The sequence below is a fragment of the Catharus ustulatus genome, chromosome 14, assembly GCF_009819885.2.
Source record: "Catharus ustulatus isolate bCatUst1 chromosome 14, bCatUst1.pri.v2, whole genome shotgun sequence".
NCBI lineage: Eukaryota > Metazoa > Chordata > Aves > Passeriformes > Turdidae > Catharus > Catharus ustulatus.
Genome location: NC_046234.1, coordinates 8,286,812 through 8,312,000, shown reverse-complemented (window position 1 = coordinate 8,312,000; position 25,189 = coordinate 8,286,812). Strand labels below are relative to the sequence as shown.

The 25,189-nt window shown below is 40.5% G+C and overlaps 1 protein-coding gene across 4 annotated transcripts in view; it reads right to left on the bottom strand.

The window, feature by feature from the left end:
* The window catches only part of ACSL4 (acyl-CoA synthetase long chain family member 4), a 38,665-nt gene extending 18,496 nt beyond the window's left edge, over nucleotides 1-20,169 (bottom strand). For 2 of the 4 annotated variants that reach the window (XM_033072206.2, XM_033072209.2), the window contains exons 1-3: nucleotides 20,081-20,169; nucleotides 9,888-9,949; nucleotides 600-656 (exon numbers count right to left, since the gene is read on the bottom strand). The gene's annotated coding sequence lies outside the window, so the exon portion shown is untranslated. The remainder of the gene's footprint in view (nucleotides 1-599; nucleotides 657-9,887; nucleotides 9,950-20,080) is intronic. The other 2 variants (XM_033072207.2, XM_033072210.2) reach the window with 1 other exon arrangement.
* Between the last annotated feature and the right edge of the window lie 5,020 nt (nucleotides 20,170-25,189).

Sequence of the window (25,189 nt, the reverse complement as noted above, 5' to 3'; positions counted from 1 at the left end):
ACTTGTATTTCAGACAACCCATGGCTCTAAGGATGCATGGTGAGGAAATGTCAGGACACACCCATGGTTACACATAATGCTACAAGTTAAAATAAACCCCAGGGGTAACTCCAGCTGCTCCTCGCCTTCCAACAATGAACATAGCACCAAGCACACTGACTTGGATAAAAAGCAGAGCTGCCAGAGTACTGCAAACTATTTAACACAATGAGACAGTACCACAGCTTTTCTTTGGGCTGCACAGGAGCTTGTTCAGAACTGGTCTTACTGTGAAACACTACTGGCTAATAATCAAGAACTAGCTAATTTAGGAAGGGAGGAGAGGAAAGTTGAATTTCTTTTATTTTGGAATTTCAGGTTAATTTGAAATACTTTTTAAAGTGTTTATAAAACCAGAAAATTTAGCTAATTTGTACATATTTGTAGTAATTTAAAAGATTATCACATTTCTATCCTGACAAAAATCAGTTGTAATTCTTAAAATGCATCAGTTGGGAAAACTCAAGTGAATCCCAAACAGACAACCATGGCTTTTTCCTTTGAACATGCTCATGCTCATGCAAAAGCTGAGACACACACACACACACAGGTGTACTTACAAGGGATCTCACACTGATGACTGAGGTTTTTTCAGGTTGATTAGATCTATAGTAAAACTGAAAAAAAAGAACAGAGTAGAATGTGGGATGTTTTTTGCCTTGCAGAAAGAAGGAATCTTTAGAACTTCCACCCTACTACTCCTAAGAAGCGCAGGCTATGAATTCAGACAGAGGTGCAACACAACCCATACAAGGCAGAGCAATTACAACACAGGAGAAGATTAAACTTCCAGACTACACTGGACAAACAAGAGACAAAGCTGCCAAAAAAGGACTTTCATTTTTATGCAACACTACTTCCTCCCTTTCATATCTAAACATGTTCTGAATAAAATTAGGAACAGAAGCTTAATGCAATTTATTTACCAATGAAACCCAGAAAGACAAGGAAGAGACTTTCATATTGCATATGGTCCATTCTTCTTACTCGAGGCAGAACAAGAAGCCTTTTGTGACACTTGAGAGATGAGTATCAGTGGGAACATGAACTCAGAACTACCTGTGGCACACAACATGAAGTGGATTTGGGGCATTGAGGTAAGAGAAGAGTTTCCAGAACAAAAGCATGTTTATAGAGGCAGTGAAGCCTCACTGGTCCCATGACCAGTGCAATAAAAGATGGTGGTGTGTAACTGCAGAGATAAGGCTCCAAGAAGGCTACTGCAGAAAGCTTTAACTGATGTTTAACCTAGTTATATTTTAAAGGCCTTCCCCATAAGTCTAACATTCTAATCAGTCTTTACAAGCTGAAACAGAATTAAATGTCTCTTGTAAAATTCTCCTATAAAGATTTTCTCTTGAAATATAAAGAAGAGGTCTATAATGTTTTTAGAGTTGTTTGCATTTGCATGTGGCTATTTAAGATTTTGAACCATTGCAGGATCACCCCAAACTTGTGCTAAATAAATATTTATCATCTCTTAAATATACTGCATACAACCTACTGACATACTCAACATGCAAAGGTACCTCCACACCAATTGTATTCAGTTAGAAGCCAAACTTAGCTATTCAAATTACACTTATGCCTTCAATCTCCTACTTGGACTTTAAGTGAAAGGATGAGATGCAATGCTTACATTAATGAACCACCAAGGACACTTCAAGGTAAGACAGTTACATATTACTGAAGTATAACAGTTATGTTCTTCATAAATTTCCTCATTTCTTACAAATAAAACCTAGCATTCATGAAAAAATTCACAATAACAAGACAAAATTGTTATTTAACACTGGAATATTTAGTATATTTAACGTTTTCTATTGGTCTACAAAGCTTTTTATTTCTCTTGACTGTTGAACAGCACTAGCCTCTTCAGATGCTTATCTAGCTGTTTTGAAAACAGCAGAGCTTCCCGTTCATGACGCAGGAAATGCATGTTCCCAGAAAGAACAGTGGGCATCAGGCGTAACTACAAGAAAAAAAACAAAACAAACAAAAATAGATGTTTCTCTCCTAGATAGCTGGTTTTCAGCATTTCCAAAGGATCTTCCTCAGGTGAAGCAGCTTCTGTCAATTTGGAAGTAGTCTGGAGATCATTAAACATTTGCAGTTGTTACACGTTACAGTGTCCATGATGGAAATCTCACTCATGAGGTAATGTTTCACTTATGGATTTTATTATAAGCTGGGTATTTACAAACATTTTATAGTCCAAACTTACTCCTGACTGACACTGTACTTTATGGGCTGCCAGAGATGGGTCAGATGTTATCTAAGTATAGTCTGACTTTAATATCCTTAATTAAAAGTTTCAGACAGATAATATGCTGAATACTCTGACAGCTAATACTCTACTCCTGTCCTGTAGACAGGATCACAGAATAGAGTCTGAAATCAAAGCACACATTCTAGAATAGAAGAGACATTAGTCTCTTCCTAATTTAACTCCAATCTAAGAAACAACTAGCAATTATATTTTTTAATTTAGAAAAAACCTTTTAAATAGTTACAGAAGCTTATGGGACTAAGAGCAAAACTCTGTATGGGTAACAGAGAAAGATTTATGCCTCCAGAAGTGACTGTGAAATGCCCTAATCTTCTCTGCATTTGACTCTCCAAACTGAACAGAATCAACTTACTCAGCATTTACACACGATACTAGAATTTTTAAGCATGATTCAAAAATCTAAGTACCTGTAGCTAGAAATTTTACCCTATGCAGTTTAACTTTAATAAGGCAGCGAATTATTATCTTCACTAGGAAGGGCTTTAATTAGCCCAAGCCCAAAACACTCTAAAGGCTTAACAGTGAGAGCATATTGACAACATTGTTTATAATCCTTCCTGTGGTGTTAAAAAGCTTGCCAAGGATCCAATTTACTATGGAATAACATGATTAGAAGAAAACACAACTTCACTTTCTGTTTGCTTCAAACATAATGTTAGGAAAATCATCCAGTAAGAAAGATTACATTAGAGAGGAAAAGGGTTGTGTTCTAGTTTGTGAAGAAAACTGCAATCTGCAAAGCAGATTAATTTTACTTTAAAAGCAATACTAGAGGAAATCTGGTTCCTCTGCATCAGAGCTCTTGGAGTTCTTGCCAGCTTCAAATTGAGACACAATTCTGACTTTACCGTAAGTGCTCAGGACTCACTCCTGTCAGTAAGATCTGAAATCTTTCCAAAACAATCCAGTATGAGTAAGTAACAACCATTTCTGGAACTTCTCTAGTACCCAGGAACATCTAAATATTTTGGAATGACTGAGCATTCAGGATTTGTAACTGGAAAAGTGGTTTCACACAGTAAAAAAAAAATTTTGAGTTGACCTAAGTAAGTATGTGGGTGTTCAGTTAAGTCAGTTTTTGGAAAGGAAATTGGTTGGTATTTAGCCATCCTGAATTTGTTCCAGTACAGGACAGAACAAGGCTGGGATTTCAAAAAGAAATTACACAAAGACTAAGAAATACCATATAGCAAGGAAGATGCAGCACAATAAAGAAATGAGTGCATACTGTCAGGCTCTCTACAAGTTTTGATATTCCAGATTTATACCTAACACACACAAGAACGAGAGACCATTGTCCACAGCTGAGAAGACTGTGATGAAATAGCAGTAAGAGTTAGAAGAATCTGGTGGCTAATTACAACTTAGTTGGAGTTAGAAAGATGGAAGGAAAAGAAACTGAAGAAATTACTCAGTTTTTATATCATGTTGGTGTTTTTATGAAAACAAACTCCAGCAATATTACTTCAAGTTACTCGTGGTAGAAAAAAAGTTCATGAGGTCTCATTTTTCTTTCTTTCTCACAGGCAGATTTCTAGACATATTCCTCTTGCCCATTTTGATACATCACAAAGGGCAGTGAAAATTCAGAGAAAGCATAACAAAACCTAATTTTCAGAAGTACTTCTGTGCTCTGGCAATGCAATAGAAGGTCAAAGAATGAGAGTTTGAGAGCTCTCACTACATCTGTACAGTGTAAATACTGGTACCTATGTCCCAACAGAGAGAGGCTAAATCAGTTGTAGTGGATCCTGATATAAGTTTAAATATATACATTCTACTTGAAATAGCAAAATAACAATAGTAGGAAACTTTCTCTTACTGCTGCTTAAAAAATACTGCTGCTTAATACGGTATTTTACTCAGCTGACAGCAAAGGTAAGATTTATTTTTGGTTTTAAGAAAAATATTATTGTTGTCCTTTATGTTCATTGCTTCTGCTTACTACCTCACAACATATATCCACTTAAAAGTCAATCAGGAAAAAAAAAATCAATTGTAAGTGTCAAATATCTATTTCTGCAACAAGTACTGTAGTAGAAGCCAGCCCAGTGACACTGACCCAGTAGTTCTCAATTATCTAAGAGCCGGATGTGAAACTCTCTCCTAATTCGTAACAAGAGTGCAAGCAAATATTTGGTGAAAGGCTAAGAGCTGTTTGCATGCCCCAAAGGCAGAAAACGTTAAAGACTATGGCAAGATTCCACAACTGAAAACTGTCCATTGAGACTACACTGATTTGGGAAAGTACTTCCTCTGACTCACCTGCTCCTCTGTCTCCAATTCCATCCAGAACCTGTCCTGTGAGTATCTGAGGCTCTCTCACTGCAGCACTGCCTCTCCCAAAGGCTGTACCCAGCCTGTGCTGTGCTCTGCTCACACACAGCCTGGGCTGCACAGGCTGTCAAGTCACAGAACCACAGAATCATAGAATATTAAGGGTTTGGAATGGACCTCAAAGTTCATTTTGTTCCACCCCCCTGCCCTGGGCAGAGATACCTTCCACCAGAACAGGTTGCTCAGGGCCCCATTGAGCCTGGCCTTGAATAACTCCAGGGATGGAGCATCCACAGCCTCTCTAGGCAGCCTGTTTCAGTACCTTACCACCCTCACTAGAAAGAATTTACTATTACCTAATCTAAATTTTCCCTCTTTCAATTTGCACCCATTCCCCCTTATCCTGTCACCACAGCTCCTCATGACAAGGAACTCTGGCTCCCCTGAAGGCCCCTTCAGGTACCAGTAGAGGCTGTGAGGTCTCACACAATCTTCTCCCAGCTGAACAGCCCCAATTCTCTAGGCCTGTCTCCATCAGGGAGGTGCTCCAGTCCTCCTAGCACTCCATGGCTTCCTCTGGACTTGCTCCAACAGCTCCATATCCTTCTAATATTGGACACCCCAGAACTGTGAGAGATAGTCCAGGCTGGGTCTCAGAAGGGCAAGGCAGAAAATCACCAGGTCAATCTGAGTTACACAGCACTGTGAATGCTGTAAGTGATGACAAACACAGCTGTTTCAATACCTTTTTTTGTGATAAGGGAAGTGAGAGGCATCTTCCTGTTTCACTGGCATTTTAGTTAATGACTAGGCTAAAAACTGGTAGCTTGGACAGAGAGTATTCCAGAAGTAGATGGAAAAGGAGAAAATGTGCAAATGAAAAATATTGTTATTACAAACATCTACAAAATATACTTGGACTAAAGAGAAAAAAATAAAAAGAAAATGCATATTCTATACTAATAACAAAGTATTTCAGTCTGATCCCCCAACATACACCCCAATCTCATCAGGCATTATGACAAATGCTACTCTGCTGTTCCAAAGCAGAGATAAATGTACTGTTTCCACCCAATATTTTTAAACAAGGACACAAAAAGACAAGCAGTTCGAGCAAGGACAAATTTCAGAGGCCATGTGCCTGTAGAAGACTTCAGCAAAAGCTCTGTAAACAGCCAAATAAGAACCGATAATCTTTTCCCCCCACACAAAAAACATACAATGGACAGACTGGCTAGTTCTGTGTTTAGCTACACAACCATTCTGCAGGGGAAAGGTTGTGACTTGCATGGCTCTGATGATCCAACTAGTGAGATTTAAGTTACCACCTTTTACTCTATGATTCCTTCTCAGTAGCAACTGCTTCACAAAAAGAGAGGCCTCTCCTAAGATTGCTGAATTATACAGTGTAGAGGATCAAATCAATTCGATATTTACAGATGTAAAGCCCTATTTGCCTCATCTTCCTCTGCATTTTCAGGGCACAATAAAAGTAAATAACTTATTTAACCAACTTACAGTTGGTGCCTATGTAACTTAGGTCAGAGTTACAAGGTGCTTATATAGCCTGAGTTACAAGATATCAATAAAACCTGATATACCTATATACTCTGATATCAATACAACCTAAATAATGATATTTTTATATATCTATATAACTTGATATCAATATAACCAGAATAATAGTTTTTTATATCTCTATAACCTGAATAATAACTTTTATAGTTATATTACCTGATAAAAATAACTTTCTATACAATGTAAGGGCTAGATATTATGGTTAACTAGTTGCTTAATGCTGAATAGACAAAAAAGAAGAAAAAACATATCAGGTGGATAGCTTTAGAGATAGGCAAGTATAGTATGAGAAATAATGAGTAATGAATGAGAAATAAATAATTAGAGAAATAAATTAATGAGAAATAAAGCCAATTAGCCACAAAACAAAGAATTTAGGCCAGTTAAGACCACAAAGACCAAGGAAGACTGTAACTGCACATGCTCCAAAGACAAAGTTGAAAAGTTCAGATGTGAAGATGACTTTGGAAGCCTCCATTAAAGACCCCTGCCAACCCCTGAACTGGGGAGGCGCAAGCACAGCGTTAAAGAACTATAATAACCATGAGATCATACTATGTAAATCAGTTCCAGCACATGTGTGATGATGTTATAGTGACATAGTAACACTAAGCAATACTTACTGTATAAATATACCACAGCACTTGACAAAGGTGGGTGAGTTAGGAGGAGTAATCCCCCTCACCTCCAGTGCCACAATAAATAAATATCTGCTCTGTAGACACTGGTCTATGGGGTCTTTTTTTCAGGTGTCACAGTGTTTTACAGTCTTCAAAGCCAGATGTAATACTCCTGTTTCTGGCATATTACTGGATACTGCAGATAAAAGTTACTTTCATACTTTCTAACTTATTTTTTGCTTCTAATTGCTAGGTGCTTCCCTGGGCCTGGTGACATTCTTTTTCATCTATTTTCAGATATTATCAGCACTAGAAACATAAGCATTGACAAATGCTTTGTTTGAGAATTCTTAAACTCACTGTGCAAGAATTAGAGTGCTCATCTCCCCCTCTCATGCTTGCAATGAACATTTCAACAACAGCCTTTGACAATGTAAGGAAATTAGGATGCCAGGTGCTTTTTGTTTTGCAAATAAAGAGGGAGAAAATAATCTCCCTAGATGTGTTTTTTCAGAATCTGATTCACAGAAATTGTACTTATGCTTGTTCCAGCTCTAAATGTAATTCTCTATTCATTCCTGGATCTTCAGCTTTCATTTCAGCAAGAAATGCTGCCATTGACTTAACATTTACCTTTCTTGCTTTTCAAAAACTCCAGCATCTCTCATCATTCACATTAGGGTGTTTTCCTTTCAGACATGGGTCATAATTAAGGTAGTGAAATTAATTACATACTTTAAAAAGGAAGAGGGGAGAGTAAATGTTCCTCCTTGTGTACCAAAATGCATACTGTAGGCTGGGAGGTTTTTCTAAGGTTGGTATGGGTTTTTCAAAATTCTGTGGGGACATCAACAAGAAGAGCACTAGAGCTGGAAGATACACCTTCCTTTTTCTCTTAGGTGCTCACATTCAAATGCAAATGCCTCCCTTTTTTTGACTAAGCCAAAAAAACAAAAAAAGAAAATAGGCTTTCTTATTTGCATTTCAAAGAAATTATCTCCTTGCAGTTAAAAAAATACATGTTTGAGAAAGCTGCCCCCACCCATGGTCATTTGAGATTATAGCCCCTGATATTTCAAGCATGAGTCATCTCTGTTTTTAATTTTCATTGTGTAATAAAAATGCTTAGAGGGTCAATAAACACTAGGAGCTTTGGGAGCAAGCATTGTTTAAACTTTTGAACAGATTCACAGTATCTTCCAGTGAAAAAGTGACGACTTTTTTGTACATTTAAGGAACTGAATTTTATTATAGTCTTAATGCAAAACTTTAGTACAGTCTATTGCTTGGCTCATGTTGAACCTATGTGGACGCTGTTTGTGGCCTAGGAAATTCTCAGTCAGGATTTTCTCAGGCTGTGAAAAGCACACAGTTCTTGTTTCTCACAAATAGCTAAAACCTTCCCAGGTTGTTTTGAATACACAGCTCTGGGGCTGCAGAAGTTCCCAGGCAGAAAAACATAGATCAGACACCTGTTGTAACCAATAACTGTACTGTTGAGTACGTGACAGAGATTGTTTTCTTATTCTGTCCAATAATTCTCTGTTCTGCCTGAGCTTTGCCATCCTCATTATAAATATGTCTGCATTTCAGTCAATAAACGGCCTCTTCTTCTCTAGAACAGCCTCTTCTTCTCACATGATAGCAACAAACCTACCCCATTACTTTCTAGCTAAACATACCTAGACTCCTTTCCAAGTATTCATCATCTCTGGAAGCATATGTGGAATTCTCAAGTCATAACTTATCTAAGACAGGACTTCATACTGCAACTATTTGCTGAACTGACTAAACTTTTTGTGAGTGAACTTGCTTTGTGCTCCTTTCACGTGCTGTATGCTAGACTGAGATACCTTTAGGGTACATTTCTGTTAATAACATTATCTGACATTTTCTGCCAAGGAAGGCAACTTTACTTCCTTACTGTATCATAACAGTTCTTTGATTTTTATCTGCACTTCAAAAAGGAAGTAAGGTGACCAAACATTTTCCATTACAAGGCAAAGTTTTTAGATTTAATAGCTCTAAGCAATAGTTTGTTCAAAAGTACTCTGAACATAATCATTCATACTAAGGAGAACACAGCACAAACTAGCACAATTCTTCAAGATATCTTAAAAAAATATGCAGAAAAAAATACCTCTGAAACAGTTTTAAACACCAAAGTTCTGATCTTTACTACTCCCCAATAAATGTGCATGAACATTTATTGCACGGACATGAAAGTGTTTAAGGTGTACAGTTGCAAAGGCAGAAGTATTTGACGTTCTTACTCCAAAATATCCAAGTACCTTTTGCAAAGCAGCAGAGGGGTAGAGGATCACGTGCTCCAGGCCTGAGCTGGAGCTGGCTCTGGCCAAGGAGCTTTGTTTATTACATTATTTATGTATTTATTATTTATTTATTACATTATCATGGTCACACCTGTGTACATGTCCTACCTCCCAGTCACATATATTAACACAGGACAGCTGGGTGCTAGCACAGCCACAAAGCTTCCTGAAAAAAAGTTGTTCAAATCCTGACAGTGTGACAATTTCAGCAAAGTACACAGCTTTGATGACATGACTTTTATTTATTTATTTAGCTAAGTGGATAATTTTGAATATGAATAAAGCAGCAATCGCAGCAACAACTGCAGAAGAAAAACTGTGCAGCACTAGACTAAACAGACAGTAAAGTGGTCACAGACAAATTCTGAAGGAAGTTTCAAGAGGAAATTGATGTTGTTGACCATTCTTTACACTTATTTTTAGGAACTTTTTGTTCTGAAAAAGGGACTGAAGAATCCTTAGCATGACACAGTGCATCACAACAACAATTCATGTTAAGTAATAAAAACAATTAGTAATTTAGTTTATTAACAAATGCAATGATACTCAAAAAGCTAACTTTGTCAGAAAATGTTTCCAATTCAACTTAAAAATACACAGTCCCCATTTCAAGTCTATCAAATTGATCCTTACAGTGGTGGGAGGACAAAGTTCCCTGCTGAAGTTTTCAGTAAGGGTTATTTAAGTGCCCACTCTAGTTATTACCAATCTTGCTGCTCACTAGCAGACACAAAAAGCAAGTCACTTTACCTTGAACACAACTGCAATTCAAATGTTTCCAGGTAAGCAGGTTGATAAACTCAGAAAAAAATCTAGAAAAGAAAAACATTAAATAATGAAGGTTCTAGGCCCTCTTAAGTTACAAACATAACAGAACAGACCACTCAACCCAAACTTTTCCAGGCTTGGTAATAAGACCATTGTCAGCTGTTGGTCGTCAATGCCATTTGTACAACTGGAAAACACTACCTACTCCTTGTAAATATGGAACAGGATGCAGGTCAGGGGATACCACTAGAAACTCATTATCATTTTCAATTTTCACCTCAGTTTTATGTTCTGAGCGTCTTCAGGAGTTTGAATGATGTAAAGTGCTGCCAAAAATGTGCCAGACAAAATGTTTTCACATGTACTCATGGTTAAATCTGACATCAGACTGCTTTTAACAGCCTCAACAGTAAAGCTGCAGCAACCCAATATTCAAAGCTTACCTTTCTGAAAGATAAAACTACTTAATGCTATGCAAGTTACAAATGCAAATCTCATTTCAGCTAACTAGGAAAACTAAAAGCTAAGAGGTAATATGTAAAAAATTTTTCAAACTCTTTGCTCTGTCTTAGGAACACTCAACTTAGACAACTTATGCACCATTGCATTTCGGGAAATAACACATCCTCCCTTCACCTTTTCATCCAACATCTGGACACAGACCATGACCCAGAAAGGTGGGAAAACAGCTGATGTGGTAATATGATAAGGACAGAGTCTTACACATAACAGTCAGAAATAAGTCTATGTGATGATCATTCATCAAACCACCTTTGAGCATGTAAATAACCTGGACTCATTCAAGGCAGGAATGAGGGTTTTTTCCTTCAGTTATGTCAGACAGAAGCTGACAGGTGTTTATCATCTCTCCTCCTTGTTGAGTTCATGGAGCCATAAAACACTATGCATAGGTACTGCTATTGAAAGACATGCAAGAAAAACAGGCCTGAAAGACCAGCCAGATGGAGAACTGGCAATCCCAGAATAGCAAAATATAGCACACTCATACAAGGAAGATGCTCTGCATAGTTTTCTAAGGCATAACCTTGCTCTGAACCCTATTCCAGCCCTCACATTCTCACCCTGCTTTTTACTTAAGCACAGCAAGCTTAGTTTCACTTTCTAGTTCTGCCTCTTGCCTGTGGCAATAGATTTCATAGGGAAAGCACTTTTGACTAAGTTGTTCAAACATAGGAGCTCATAAAAATGCAGAAGTATTTGCATGCTTATGAAATAAACAGATAATCCATTTTCATAATGAAAATTAAATGCATCTGTCAAACAAAGACACAAAACCAAGGCTATCAAGTTCAGCATTAATTTACCCTCTGTAAATACATAGTATGACTCAACAGTATGTACAATTGCCTTCATGGAAAGTAATGTGCAGAATGACAAACTAATGGGCTACTATGAGCAGACAGAAACTACTCCATTCTTCCTACTTCCACATCTAGTGCAAAAAGATCACGGACACCACAAACCAAGATCTCTTCCTTATTTTTAATTTTTCTTTATAGTTTTGTACCACTTTGCTCTTAGTTGACATTACCACTAACTGCTTACACTTTTACATAACATTCAAAGCTATAGAAAATACTATTGTAAAACTACACTTTACCTACAGTACTGCAATTCTTTTAGTAGGTGCATTTTCATTGTGTAAAAAAACCAGAACAAGAAGTGCCATACTAGGAATAGAAAAGATGTTAGAGAGGTTAGTAGTCAAAGCTGTTTTTAGGATACAATACAACATCAGCAAATTACTTTGCTGAATTGACATAAACATGACTCCAAATGAGAAAACAGCACAACAAGGGGGTTGGCTCCTTGAGTCTTCAAGTTTAGGCTCATGACAGGTAACTGAATGCAGTTCTGGACTGAGGTGGTCACACCTGAGGTGCCCTGGCTGTTCCCCGGGCTGCAGAGTTTGCAGGCACCTATCACACAACCTGTGGGCACGGGCTGTCTGACAACCACTCACAATTCAGTCCCAAAAAGTGCCACTGCCACAGAGGAAGTGGTCACCTTGGTTTACTTCTCCTGAAACACAGTTCTGTGCTTTGCAAGAACTTGAAATCAGCCAGAAAACAGAGCTACTGTTGAACAAAGTAGCCTCTACCTATTTGTTGCTGCCCCAGCCTGTCCTCTTCTTTTGCCAGCAGCCAGTAAGACTGCTCAGACTTGCAGCCTTTGCAAGCTTAGCAAGTGCATCCATGGAAGTGTACTGGGGGAAAAAAAAGGCAACCAGAAGCTGAACCATGATATATAACCTACTTTCATCTTTACTGAAAGCCAAAAAAAAACCCCAAACCAAGCCCAACCCTCATTCCTAGCCAATTTAAAAATGTTATTGCAAATCAATTTTATAGACTCCAAAATACTTTAACAGGCATAATGTTTTATATGTGAAAGGTCAGGAGTTAGTAATTTTCCTAATCCAAAGTAACTGTGTGGTAGTTGGCTGCCAAGTTGTCAGCTTAAGCTACGAGACGAATGCCCTCATTCATAAATTTCTGGGCTTTTGCTATGAGCCGCTCAGTGTGCTGTGATACTTTGTGTCCAGCTCCTCAGACTGAGCTGGGATATTTGAAATAGTGACATTTCATAGGCTGCTCAACTCCTCTAGCTGCCAAGACAAATGGGAGACTGACTCACTCAAGTGTTTTAGATAAACTGAACTTAATATGATCTTTTCCAGAACTACTGCATGTATGACTGCTGGGGAGGAAACACAAAAGTACCTGATGGATCACTTAGACAAGGTGAAGTGTTTCAGTAAATCTGACCAGTTATATCAATATGTCCCTTTTTTTCCCCCCCCATCAGATACTTGCACCCTATTACCAGGAAGGTGAACACAGGCTCCTTGTGTTCTTACCAGCTTCCTATAGCCCTATCCACTCAACAGGACACGTGTCAGTGTACATTTAAATATGCAAAGACTCACTCTGCTGTATGTGCTACATGCCATAAATATGTACAACAAAATGGTGAACTACAAGACAGGGTAAAGTTACAGCAAACACTTCGTAGTACCTGCCTAACTTGACAAGTCAGGAGTAGTGAGTGCTCTTTGTATTTCACTGCATGTGAGGAACTGACAGTAATCATTATTTACAATCTACTGTTTCTCTAAATACATCCTTAGTGTGCTATTTGGTTCAAGTTGTACAGTGGCTTTAGTGCACAGACCTAATAAATAAATTACTATTTTGTAAATTATAACATCTCCAATCAAGATTTGTTGCCAGATAAGCAATCACTATATGGACACAAAAATGCATTTATTTTGAGAAAGTTCTTATTTTAGCAAACACTGTGGTATAGGAGGCTTGCCATTGAGCTGAGTTAGCTCCGTGTAGAATGGGCAACTCAGCTGCGTGGTCTCCATAAACACTGCACACCTTTAGCTTTGTATTTAAAAGCAAGAGATTCACTTTTTTTCCAGGCTAACCACAACGGATAGCTCCTGTAAAAAATTGAGGCACAGGAATCAAATGGTGTGCCCAGTGTGTGCTGTGGAGAACAGAGATGATGGAATTAAGGACACCAGGCTTCTGCAGTGCCCACAGCAGGCTCGTGGTGAGAGCTGCCTGCACTGGGCATGGAGTCCAACAGTTTGTAGCTGGGGGCCTTTAGGTGCCACAGCAGGACATGGACAAGCTGGAAAACAACCACAGGAAAAGTTATCAGAAAGAAATACTGCTGTGCTGATTTGTCTGTAAAAGCATCTGTGCAACTGAAGGATAGTAAAAATTCACTTGCACTAGGAGACTGTTAAAGCAAACCCAACACAAGTGTTAAGGCTGTTCTTACTGTGCTACGCAACAAAGATTTTCTGGATTTTTCTTTTTTTGAAAGAAGTGCCTTAGGGCACACAGGTGCTCTGAAGAAATCAATTATTTGCTTTATGTTTCTTTTCCAAGAACCTGAACTGGGAAATACCAAATAAACATGCCTATAAACTACCAACAGAGAATTTTCTCTTTGTGGTACTACACATTCAATATTACAATTTATTTAGTTCCTTTCTATGCCAATTTATTTTTTTCCTGTGAGGAGGACTTCCTCAAATAAGGCCTATAAGAAAGCTTAATAGTCACTTACCAAGAAGGGCAGTTACCCAGCTATTTTAGGGGCTACTCTGACAATGAGCTGAGTAGGTGGATATGAGGGATATATAAATTACACCAGTGCAAGGTGAGCAGAGACATGGCTGAAAATACAACTATTTGGGGATGGGAAGAAAAACTTCATGAAATAAGCAGCATCATGTGAGTGCCTGACTTTTAAGTCACAATGTTTAAAGGTCAAAAATTTCAGCACAGAAATTAGTGTTCAAGCTCTTGGTCCCCAGTAACCCCAGCAATGTCAAATTACACATGGGTGTTTAGTGGGCACTGCTGACAGCAGCAGAGCACAGTCTTGTACCCATAACACACTCACAGACTGCCATGCAGCAGTCAGTAAGAACCTTAGTAAAGGCACTACTGACACTGCAGTTACTTCTCTGAAGTTACACAGCAAACAAGCAGTTGCATAAACTGGATATTGAACAGCTGAAATGGAGCCACTGCATGAACAGAGGAAAACCTCAGTGAAGGTGTGGTGCAGGATGCACCTCTTGTAGCTTATAATGTGCCAAAAGCAGTTTTAAAAAGCACCATCCTTTCACGTCTCTTCAATCTACTTCTGTCTTCTAGAATATATCACACTTATTAAGCACAATTTAAATTTAAAATGCTATGCAGCTGGATGAAACACAAGTGGCACAAAGATCAGAGTACACTGTAATAAATTAAATGGGTTTAAAATGGGTTACACTGTCTTGTAAAGTAGCTTAAAAAAACCCAAATAAAAACCAGGTCTCCTGTACAGCTCTAAAGAGCACTTTTACGAAACATAACCATTAGCTTAATGTCAAAACTTTCACATGTTGGCCAAGCTTATACTATAAAAAAGCAAGGGGGTAGGGTAAACATGTCATTAACACATTTTTAAATTAAAACATTCATTTATTATAAGTTTAATTTTTTAAAAAATCATCTTAAAACAAGCATATTCTGTAACTATCTTGGTATTGCTCACTTACAATCTTATTTTCCGTAGTAAGGGGAGTTAAAACAGAACACCACTTCAGTGTTATTAAAATGATACTTTAAATATCTCAATGTATAAATCTCAATGTTAAAAGCTGTAAGAGAAAACGTACTGGGATGTAATGTGCTATTTTTAGTCTGTCCTTGCCATGTTAACTTGTTCCTAATTTCACAGTCTTCCAAGCATACCTAGATTATTTTTTGAATTGGTACATTCACTAATATTCTAACTCCCACTATACACCAATGCTATACACCAAACATCAGGGTTTGAAAATAAGGGCATTTTCCCTGTACACTAACAAAACTGATAAGCAAAAATCATGCAATGAACATCATTATAGCTTAAGGTAAAACAGATATGCATACAGGTCTTCTGCTCTGAGTTTTGACATTTAACAGCTGCCATTGCCAGACCAATGTGTTTATAATAAGAACTTTAAAATAAATATAAACCTGTTAACCTAAAAGGAAAGTTATAAGTATGCTTTTAAAAAAAGATGCTCTACTGATGAAGCAGTAATGTACTATAGGGAATCAATAATGACATCAATATGCATTGAAATCAATATGCATTGAAATTCTAGACATCCTAGTACAAGAGTGGTATTCAAACATAACAGACTTAACAGTCTTGGATTTAAAGTGATAACTAAGGATCCACCTTGGATCACTTTAAATCCGAGACTCTTAATTCTGTGATAATTGGTGGATCACTTATCTCTGCCTTGGAGATAAAGATATCTCACCTTGAAGCCTGGTGAACTCCCAGATGTACAACAGCCCTTGATATAGTATTAACTGTACTATAAAACCCATGCAAAAATTAATTTAAAAAACAATTTCTCAATATCTAGGATTCCTTAAAACCACTTTACTGAGGTGAAAAGTACCTTTTGATTTCAGGGGCAAGTCCAAGTGCTTAGTTCTATCTGAAGCATAAAAAAGGAAAACAATTCCCCACATCCTTCACATTACACAGCTGTTACTCCAAATGTAAAGCAAATAAACTGCACACTGACTCTGTGACGCAGTAGCATTTGCTCCAACCTTACATCCATCCTAAGCAACTTATGCACTCAAACTTTAAAAATCATCCATTATACAAACTGACAGTCTGGCAACATGTTGGCTGAAGGAAAACACTTCCTATCCCTCCCAGTCCCATGCCCACAGTCATCTTTCCTTGCTTGTTCTGCTCCTCCATTTCCCAACACTGCCTCTGCTATTGATTTCCTTACTAAAAATTATTCAATGTGCCTTTGAACTTTCTGCTATATTTGGGATCATCTTAAATAACTCTCCAGACAATTGTACCATCAGGCCTTGCACTCACACGCTCCTTGCAATGAAGCTCTGCAGGTTCAAGGCCTTGTCCAACCTGGCTTTGCACACTGCCAGGGCTGGGGCATCCACAGCCCTCCTGGGCAACCTGTGCCAGCATATCACCATCCTCATACTGAAAAAGAAGTTGATCCCAGCCCCAGGTCAGTCCTGACTCAGAAGCTACTCTGGGCTATAGCAAGACAGTAACCTGAAGAGGAGACAGGCTCCCTATCTAGGGCAACGACAAGAGCGTGAGGAATTTCCACCTCCACCACTCATTCCTTACCTCTGTCTCACACACTTGGTCAGGTAAATAAAGTTAGGAACACCTGGCACACAATCGAAGCTGTATCTTGATTACAAGTGCACTTCATAAGCAGAGCTAGGCAGGAACTGATAGCCCTGATAAGAAGTGGGGCAGGGAACACAGAGCTGCCGTAGTTTATTTACATTCTGCCCAACCATTTTTGTTGATGCCAATGTAGATCGCACTAGGTACTTTCTGCAGAGAAGGAAACTGAAACCACAGCTCCTAGGCAATGCTGGCCAATGGCCAAAACTTTTTCTAAACAGTGTCATCTAGCTCATGTCCATATAAAACAGGAAAAACCAACTCACAGCTCCAGCATACCCAGGATTAAGGCAAGGTCCTCCCCATGCATCACTCAGACCACAGAGAAGCCCAAGTGTTGGCGCTGTCAGGTTCCACAGGCACCACAGGTCTCAGGAGAAACCTTCACACCACTTCAATGTGCACTTTCAGTGCAACACAGGTTACCCTGAGTGAGTGGCCACAGAAGGAATAACCAGTGCTGCACTCAGCATTTGTTTGCATGTGCCTACCTACAGAGTTTAACATTTTGAATAAACAGGCAGCTTCTAGGAATGTCAACAGATTATAGGTAATCCTAATTTCCCTCCCCCACCCCAACCAAAAAAACAATGAAACAATAGCAAAGTACTAATAACCCCTATTCACTGTAAACATCACTCTACCAGCAGAGGAGAAAAGCTTTCTTAAGCCATCCCTTCTATACAGCTAGCCTATTCCAAATGGAAATGCAAAGGGCAATCCCAGTTACAGAGAGGAGAGGAAGAGACTTTGGAAGAAAGATGAACACCAAAGCAGTCACTCTGCAGCTGCTCCAGAAGGCAGTAAAATTAAACAGTGTGGACAGCTTTTGAGATAGGCCTTCCACAAAAACGGCTGAAGAAGTTGCACCATCTAAATAACAATCCAACCTATGAACAAATAGAACAAAACTGTACATTCCGTTTCTCAGGAAATTGCTTTCCTCCTTCCATTCAACTTCCTTCTCTCCTGAGAAAACAAACGTCCTGAAGCACAGTGACCACATGCTTATTTGAGTATATAATGAAATTTCCCTTAATGATTAACACCAACTCTTTCTTAGTTTCAGCAATGCCTTACTCAGAAGGGTTTTCTTATAAAAGAGCACTCATTCATTTGTCATGTTAACTACCTAACTCTATTTATCATTAACTTCAATATATTTTGCATGTTTACTTAGTCCAGGCTACTGTTTGGTATCTGAATACTAACTTCATTTACAACAGTGTAATAGGCTGCACCTACTTAACTAGATATATATTGTAACATCACCTGGCATATGTCTGTATGCAAAGCCTTGCCTTAGTAGTTTGTTCTGAAGTGGTTTCTCTAGTTTTATAAAAGGGCTGAAGCATCACCCTTGCTTTAGTAGAAGGTGTCATCTGCTGAACTCTGCTAATTTATTATGCTGAAAGTTTATAGTTTATAGCTGCTGGTGTTGGATTATTCAATGAGCAGCACCATTGCTGGCAGCGTATGTTCCAGAGGGCATTAAAGGTAACACATTAATGAAGTGTGCATGAGATGCAAACACCTAAATAATGAATACCTCCTGAAACCCCTCTCCACCATAGCAGGGTCCAGGGGGAATTGTGTGTTTCAAGTCTGTAGAATTCTATAATTTAAGACAACAACAAAGGGGAAACTGGTAAATACAAAGAAATGACAGTTATGTTAAAAATGCATTAAACAGTCTCCAAAACAACTTTGATGAGGAAATATTTAAGGCTTCTGTAGAACTGTATTAGAATACAAACTTTATATCCATGCACAAAGAGCAGAAAAAATAAAACATGAAACCCATCATCCTGTCAGAGACTGCGGAACTTTGCTAGCTGTCTTTTAATTGGGTGAAAAGACAGGAGACGTGAAAATCCTAAATGTATCTTAGGGAAAAAGAAAATCCATGTCTTTAGCCATTACAGTTAGTCTGAGATGAAAAATTCCAAAGATTCAAAAAGCAAAACTTAACAAAAAAACACTGTATGTTTCTAAGGTCTATCTGCAGCTTTATTTGCTCATTTCTGCACTTGAAATTGCCAAGGCTACAATTGCAAGATTGTCTATAATAGGAAATGACAACACACATCATATACTTATTTTTGTGCAACAATCCAAGATGCAAAGAGTAACCAAGCAAGGGCCAACACTACCCTTAGTGTAACAATCATCTTCTACCACCATCAGGGACTTCAACTGTCCATTTACTTTCTGTAAAACATTCTTTGACACCAAAGCTTTCTGTAACCTCCATCTATATTTGCCGAACATCCTCACCGAAATATTTTGTACTATCAGTCCTTTTTTTTTCCTAACATAAATGTTTCACGTTTCATTTTTTTGCCAAATATTATATGCTGTAAAGTTATAGCCTACAATAATTTCGTTAAGGGACTGGGCAAACAGCAGCACTGGATCAGGAGAGGTCTGTGCAGCCAGGGCAGAGGAGCCAGGCAGTGCACATGCACTTGCTTTCAAATAAGCTTCAGAAATCCACACAGGAGAATACTCTACAACAGTAAGAAGCAAAATTTATCACAGACGAAGACAACATCAAAAACATTCAGCCAGTTTCTTGCTTTCCTTTAACAGGTGCTGTTGTGACGTGGAGCCGAGAAGCATGCGCTGAGGAGTGAATCACCTCTCCTGATCAGCATCAGCCCATCTCCCGAGCCCAGCCTCCTCCCTGCATCCGGGCGGGGGGCGGAGGGCTCCGAGGGCCGGGGGGGCTCCGGAGGAGGCCAGAACACTGCCAAAGCACCGGGCAAAGCTGCGGTGCAGGCCCCGGGAGCGGCCGGGGATGAGCTCCCGCCCAGCGCGGAGCGGGGAAGCGGCGGGTCCGGCTGCCAGCGGGAGCGACCACGCTCGGCCCGCGGGCTGCGGGGGGGACGGGAACGGCGAGCGGCGACAGCGCTGCCCCGGAATTGCGGAGAAGACCCGGAGCGGCGCCATGGGCCGAGGTGGTGCTGGAGCGGGCAAAGGCTCTGCCCGCCCGGCGCCCTTCCCGACCCCCACCACGGCACTTCGAGGAGCCCTTTCCGCGCCGCCGACCTGCTCCGGGCAGTGGCCGAGGCAGCTCCTGCCCGCCCGTAGCGGAGCGGTGAGCCCGGCGCATCCTCTCGGCCCGGCCCCGCCGAGCCACGGGCGCGGGGATGGAGCCGACCGCGCGTAACCCGCGCCCCTTCCCGGCTGACCCGGCCACCTCCGCCCGGCGGGAGCCCCGCGGACCCCCGAGCTGGGGGCAGCCCCAGCCCCGCGCCCCCTCTTCGTGCATGGGTCCATCCTCCCGGCCCTCGTGGCTCCCCAGATGCTGCCGAGGGGCAGCGAAGGGGGAGACCAGCCCCATCCCGTCTCGTCCCTTCCCTGGCCGTCCCTCCCGCAGAGCCCGCACTCACCGTGCCCAGCCCCGGCGCTGCCGGCGGAGATCACAGCGCTACCGGCGGTGGTACCGGCTTGCTAAAATGGCTGAGGGCGCGGGGGAGGAGCGAGCCCCGCGCCGCTGCCGCCGCCAGGGCCGCCCAATTCTCCCTCCCTCCTTCCCTGTCCCCCCTCTCCCTCCGCCACCGTGACGCACCGGGAAAGGGGCGGGGGCGGTCGCGGACCCGAGCCCGGGGTTCCGGTCAGTGCTGTTGCCGCGTCCCGAGGTGACCCCGGCATCCGCAGGCTCGTGAGGGAGTGACACGGGACCTCGGGCTTCGGGCAGAGCTCGGTCAGTGCGGCCCTTGTGCGGGGCTTGTCACAGTTCCGCTGAGGCTCTCGTACAGGCCGCGGGCAGGCCGGCCTGCGGGCACACGGCTACAGCCGCTCCGGGAGCCCCGGCCCCCGCCTCGGGCACAGCCTCGGGCAGGCTCCGGCTGGAAGCTGCAAGGCCGCCAGTCCGGATCTTCCAGGCTGGAACACACAGCTCGGATGTTTGTGTAACCCAGGTTTGCCTCCTGACAATCTGGAGACCACCAGGCCCAGTCGGAGGCCCCTTTGGTCTTTATTCAGAACACAGTAAACAGGCAGCAGTGCTGACGAGAGCGACTGGGATTACTCACACTGCGGTTCAAAAAGCCAGAGGCTACAAATATCCCCATGATTCATGCAAGAGTTTGCCAGGTGGTTTTAGCTGTTTTGGAGTTTGAGGGTTCTTCAGAAGAGAACTGGCACAAAATAACTTGCTTCTGACAAAGCCACTTCTTAATAGCATGTAAGGGAAAACATCCTGAGCTCCATCTATGCAGAACAGAAGTCCAGCAGGATCCTCCCCCGCCCCATATGGAGTGGGACAGAGTGTGAAAAACAAAATTGGCATACATTGCATAGCCATTGCTATATTTGGTAACAAGTTTGCTTCCATAAAAGACAACATCTTGCAGGAGGCTAAAACGTTCTGGCAACAACTGCACATGCAATGTGGATGTTATATTTAATAATTCTCAGAGAAGCAAAAAGCACATCACTTCCTTGGATGAAAACTGAGCTGAATTAGTGTGTAGATTTTGCTCTGTTTGGACTATATGACACCTGGGGCAGTCTGTTAACACTCTCATTTTGTTCTAATTTCTCTCAAACCCCATTGTTTTTCTTAATCTGACATCATCACTAATAAGAGAACCTGGATTGCACAAGATGCCCAAAGGCATATCTGTTTCATGTAGATTACTTATTTCATCTAACCTCGCTAAATACTTAGAAAATCTTGAGCAAACCAACTTGCCGCAATTTTTTCCCCAACTAGAACACTGATACAGCCTCTTTTATAAAACTTTTGTCATAAACGGTAAATAGGCAAGAAAATCTACTTGTAACTTCTTTCAGCTATTTTGTACTTCTTATAGTCTTAGATTCTGAATTAAGTGAGTATACATTGACCTTGATGTATCCTGCTGGTGGGTAAGGAAGCATGTCTTGTGCCTAAGCCAGTTAAAGCACTAGAATGGCCACAGTGGACAGAGCAATGCCCGAGGTAGAACATGATGCCGTTCAAAACAGTAGCTGGTCATCTCCTGGGAAGATGAGGACTTGTGCAACTCTGAGACCTTTAGCTAGAAGTAGCCTATTTCTGCTCTTGATAGAAAATGGAAAAGAAATCCAATTGCTTTCTTAGTCCTATAAGCTTCCAGCATCTACAGCTTGATGTTGTTACACGGTCTGACTTCATGCTGGGTGGAAATCACTTCTGTATGTTCTGTGCCTTCTGTCTGGGATTTCCATATCATGTCCCCTGACTTTTACATTAGTTACCCATTCTCTCTTATCTCTCTCCACGCCATTCCTTGTTTTACAGATTTGTAACACATATTCCTTGCACTACTACCTTACTCATCTCTCTTCTAGGCTGACAAGTCTCACATTTACCAGGTGCGGTTTCAAAGTACCTCCAACAAGTCAGAGCTTCCATCTCTCTACTGCTGCATGTCCTTACTGCCGCCTGGATTTCAGGTGCTTCAGGTTGTGCACCTCTGCTGAGTGTAACTCTTCCCTCTCTTGTCCCTCTGTGCCCTCCCTGCTGGAGATCTCACCAAGCCATGGGACCACCTCATCAACCTCTTCTTGGCCCTGGACAAGCTGGCCCTGTGTGCCACAGCAAGAAGCTCTGTGGGGAGCCCCAGTGCCTGCAAGGTTTGTCCACTCATGTCCCCAGGCCAGGCACCACTGACTGAAATCCAGGCCTCAGTGGTGTTGTTTGGGATGCTCAACAAAATACTTTGTCTGTTTCAGAAGGATGAACGTCTATGTCAAACTAATAATTTCAGCAAAGTTGGAAACAAATTTTGGTTAATTACAATTAAGGAAAAAATATAACCTGTCTGGTTATCATTGGAATAATGAGTCCTAAAATTATACTTACTACAGACAAGGTGAAGGGTCAAATACACCTGTGGATGCTTTAGAAGGAGCACCATGGGAAACCTTTCCTGCAGCTACACATATGCAAATACCTGGCTGATTTTCACAGGATTTACTGATGTAGAATATGCTCTTTTGTTTGCCATAAGATACAATTTCATTTAAAGAAGTTCTTTGAAAGATGCCAAACATTCTGTTTTGAAAGCAAAGCAGAAACGGATTTACTCGCTCTTTGTAAATAAAGCTTTGATCAACTAGTAATTCCCTGAGGATGTGTGATACTTCCAAAAGCTTTAAAACTGGAAGGCTATGGTCAGGAAGCTGATATTCACTACAAGATGTGTAAAATGTCTTTGCAAACTTTTAGAGGAATCTTTAAACAAAAATTAAAATTATCTATAAAACAAAATGTCACAGTATCCTCAAAACCAAATCTGACTGAAAGGATTTTCCTTGTCTCTCGTGTTGCAACTCGTCTGTATCTTTCCAGTAAGAAACCCACTGAAGATCTCTGTGGGATGTGATGAGTGTAGCAGCACTTCCCAGACAGTGAAGTCACCTGTACTCATGCTGATTTTAAGAGCCTTATCATAGAGGTCAAAAGAAGAGAAAAGGATCTTGGGGAGAGGCTGAAGCCAAGGCCTAGAAGGTCTCTGTTTTTCACCCAGGATTCAGTGCAAAGAGTAAAGAGCTTCTCACCTCATTCCCGATATCAGCAAAGGGATTGCACAATCTTAGCACTTCTAATCTAAGTAATAAATCAATATCTGGAGCTTTGTGATTTATTTATATATTTATTTATGTCGGGAAAAGTGACTGATGAAATCAACTGTTTCCTAAATACAATCCTGTTTGTCTTCACAGAGTGTACAGTTAGAACAACAGAAAACAAAATTTGGAGCAAGCATTCTCCCAGAAAAGTTACCTGAATTTCGTCTCAGGCTGGTGAAGTTTTTAGTGTGCCCCTTTTTGCACACTGAATTCTGCCCATCGGGAGTAATGCACTTTTGTTCACTCTAGACCTTTTTAAACTGAATCTTGTGTTTTAAAAGAAAACAAAACCAATATAGCAGTCAGGCATACACATTTGATAACACAAAAGCTTATTGATATCTACAAGTGAGTGCATTCCAAGGAGGAATTTCCAGTAGGGGGAACTGAGGAATAGCTGTGAATAAAAGGCAGCATTTTAAGAGAAGGGGCTGCTACCAAACATATGAATTGGTTTTTGATGCTTTTTGTTCAAGCTAGTTCCATTCCTCTCTTAGTCTTATACAGGAAACCAGGTTTTAAATTATCTGCAAATCTGTATAACAGTTGTCAAAGAACAGCAAATTTCTATATTTTTATATTAAAAATAAAAAACCCTTTATTGCATCTCTAATCATAATACTGGGCCTTTGGGGGAAGGAGCAAAAAAATGTAGAGACAAAGTCTGATAGATTCTCTGAACAAAAACCTGCAATCAGTTTTGTTCCCCTCATGTACCCAAATATGACTTCTCATTTTGAGTCATTGTGTAGAAAAATGAACAGCAGTGAACAAATACTTGCATTACATAATTAAATGGTTTGAGCCCTATTCCATGTGTGGAACAAAAAAAAAATAAATATATATATATTAAAAAAAAAAAAATATATATATATACCTGCTTGCAGACATAACATTTGTATTCTGCAAAACCATCAGCTTCGTTACCTGTTCAGATACGTGCAGAGTTTAGAGCTACTTTGCTTTCCAGAAGTAATGCCTGACAGTAACATTCTGCCTGCTTACACTTCAAGATACCTGAGCAATGACAGCACATATTTTCTGGTTTTCTCTTTCTCCTGATTCTTTCCTCCAAGTGGGCACCTGGTTATTTACTGATCTTTGGTCAAATCAGCACTCACAGAGAGTTCCATTGAGAGTAGGTGGGTCACATGAAGCCAAAGGAGAATGTAGTTTCAGTGTTCTCTTACTGTTCAGTTTATCACAAAACTGAAAAGCCCTATCTGAAGCACGGCCTTAAAGTACTAGATCACAAATAGCATCCTATTTGTATGGACCAGAAATTACTAACTGAAGAATTTACATTTTAAGAAAGGAAAGCAGTATTGACAGAGAGATTTCTGATATATACCACAAAAAATCTAGAGAAAGATATGGAACGCTAAATCCAATTTTGTTGGTGGCAGCAGTTACATGTCTCATCAGCAGAAAAATCAGTAGATCACCATAGAAAACAAAATTCCTAAAAGTAGACTTCAGAGGAAATTTTGAACAGCCATTGCAAAAGATTGAGTAGTTAGCACATAATGAAATATGTCCTATGCTGCCTAGAGACACTCACAAGAAAGAAAATTAAGCGCTATGGAAATTAAAAGTTTTATTTAATTTTTCACAAGATCCAGTGTTGCGATCTGGGTGTTGCTTGGGGTGATGGCAGGTAAAGCAGCAGGAAGGGCCTTTGCAGGGGTTTCACAGAGATGTTTATTGCAGCCACGTGTGTGCACAGCCCAGGATTTGGAGACAAAGGCAAGGCCTGATCTGAGGATCTCAGTTAAGTACATGGGATGAGCAGGGCAGGGAAAGAAGAGTCAGAGACCAATTACCAGGGGACATGGGGGTGTCACAAGGGTGGGATTAGGGCATGGGGGCAACAGGGGAACAGGGTGGGAGTCACCAAA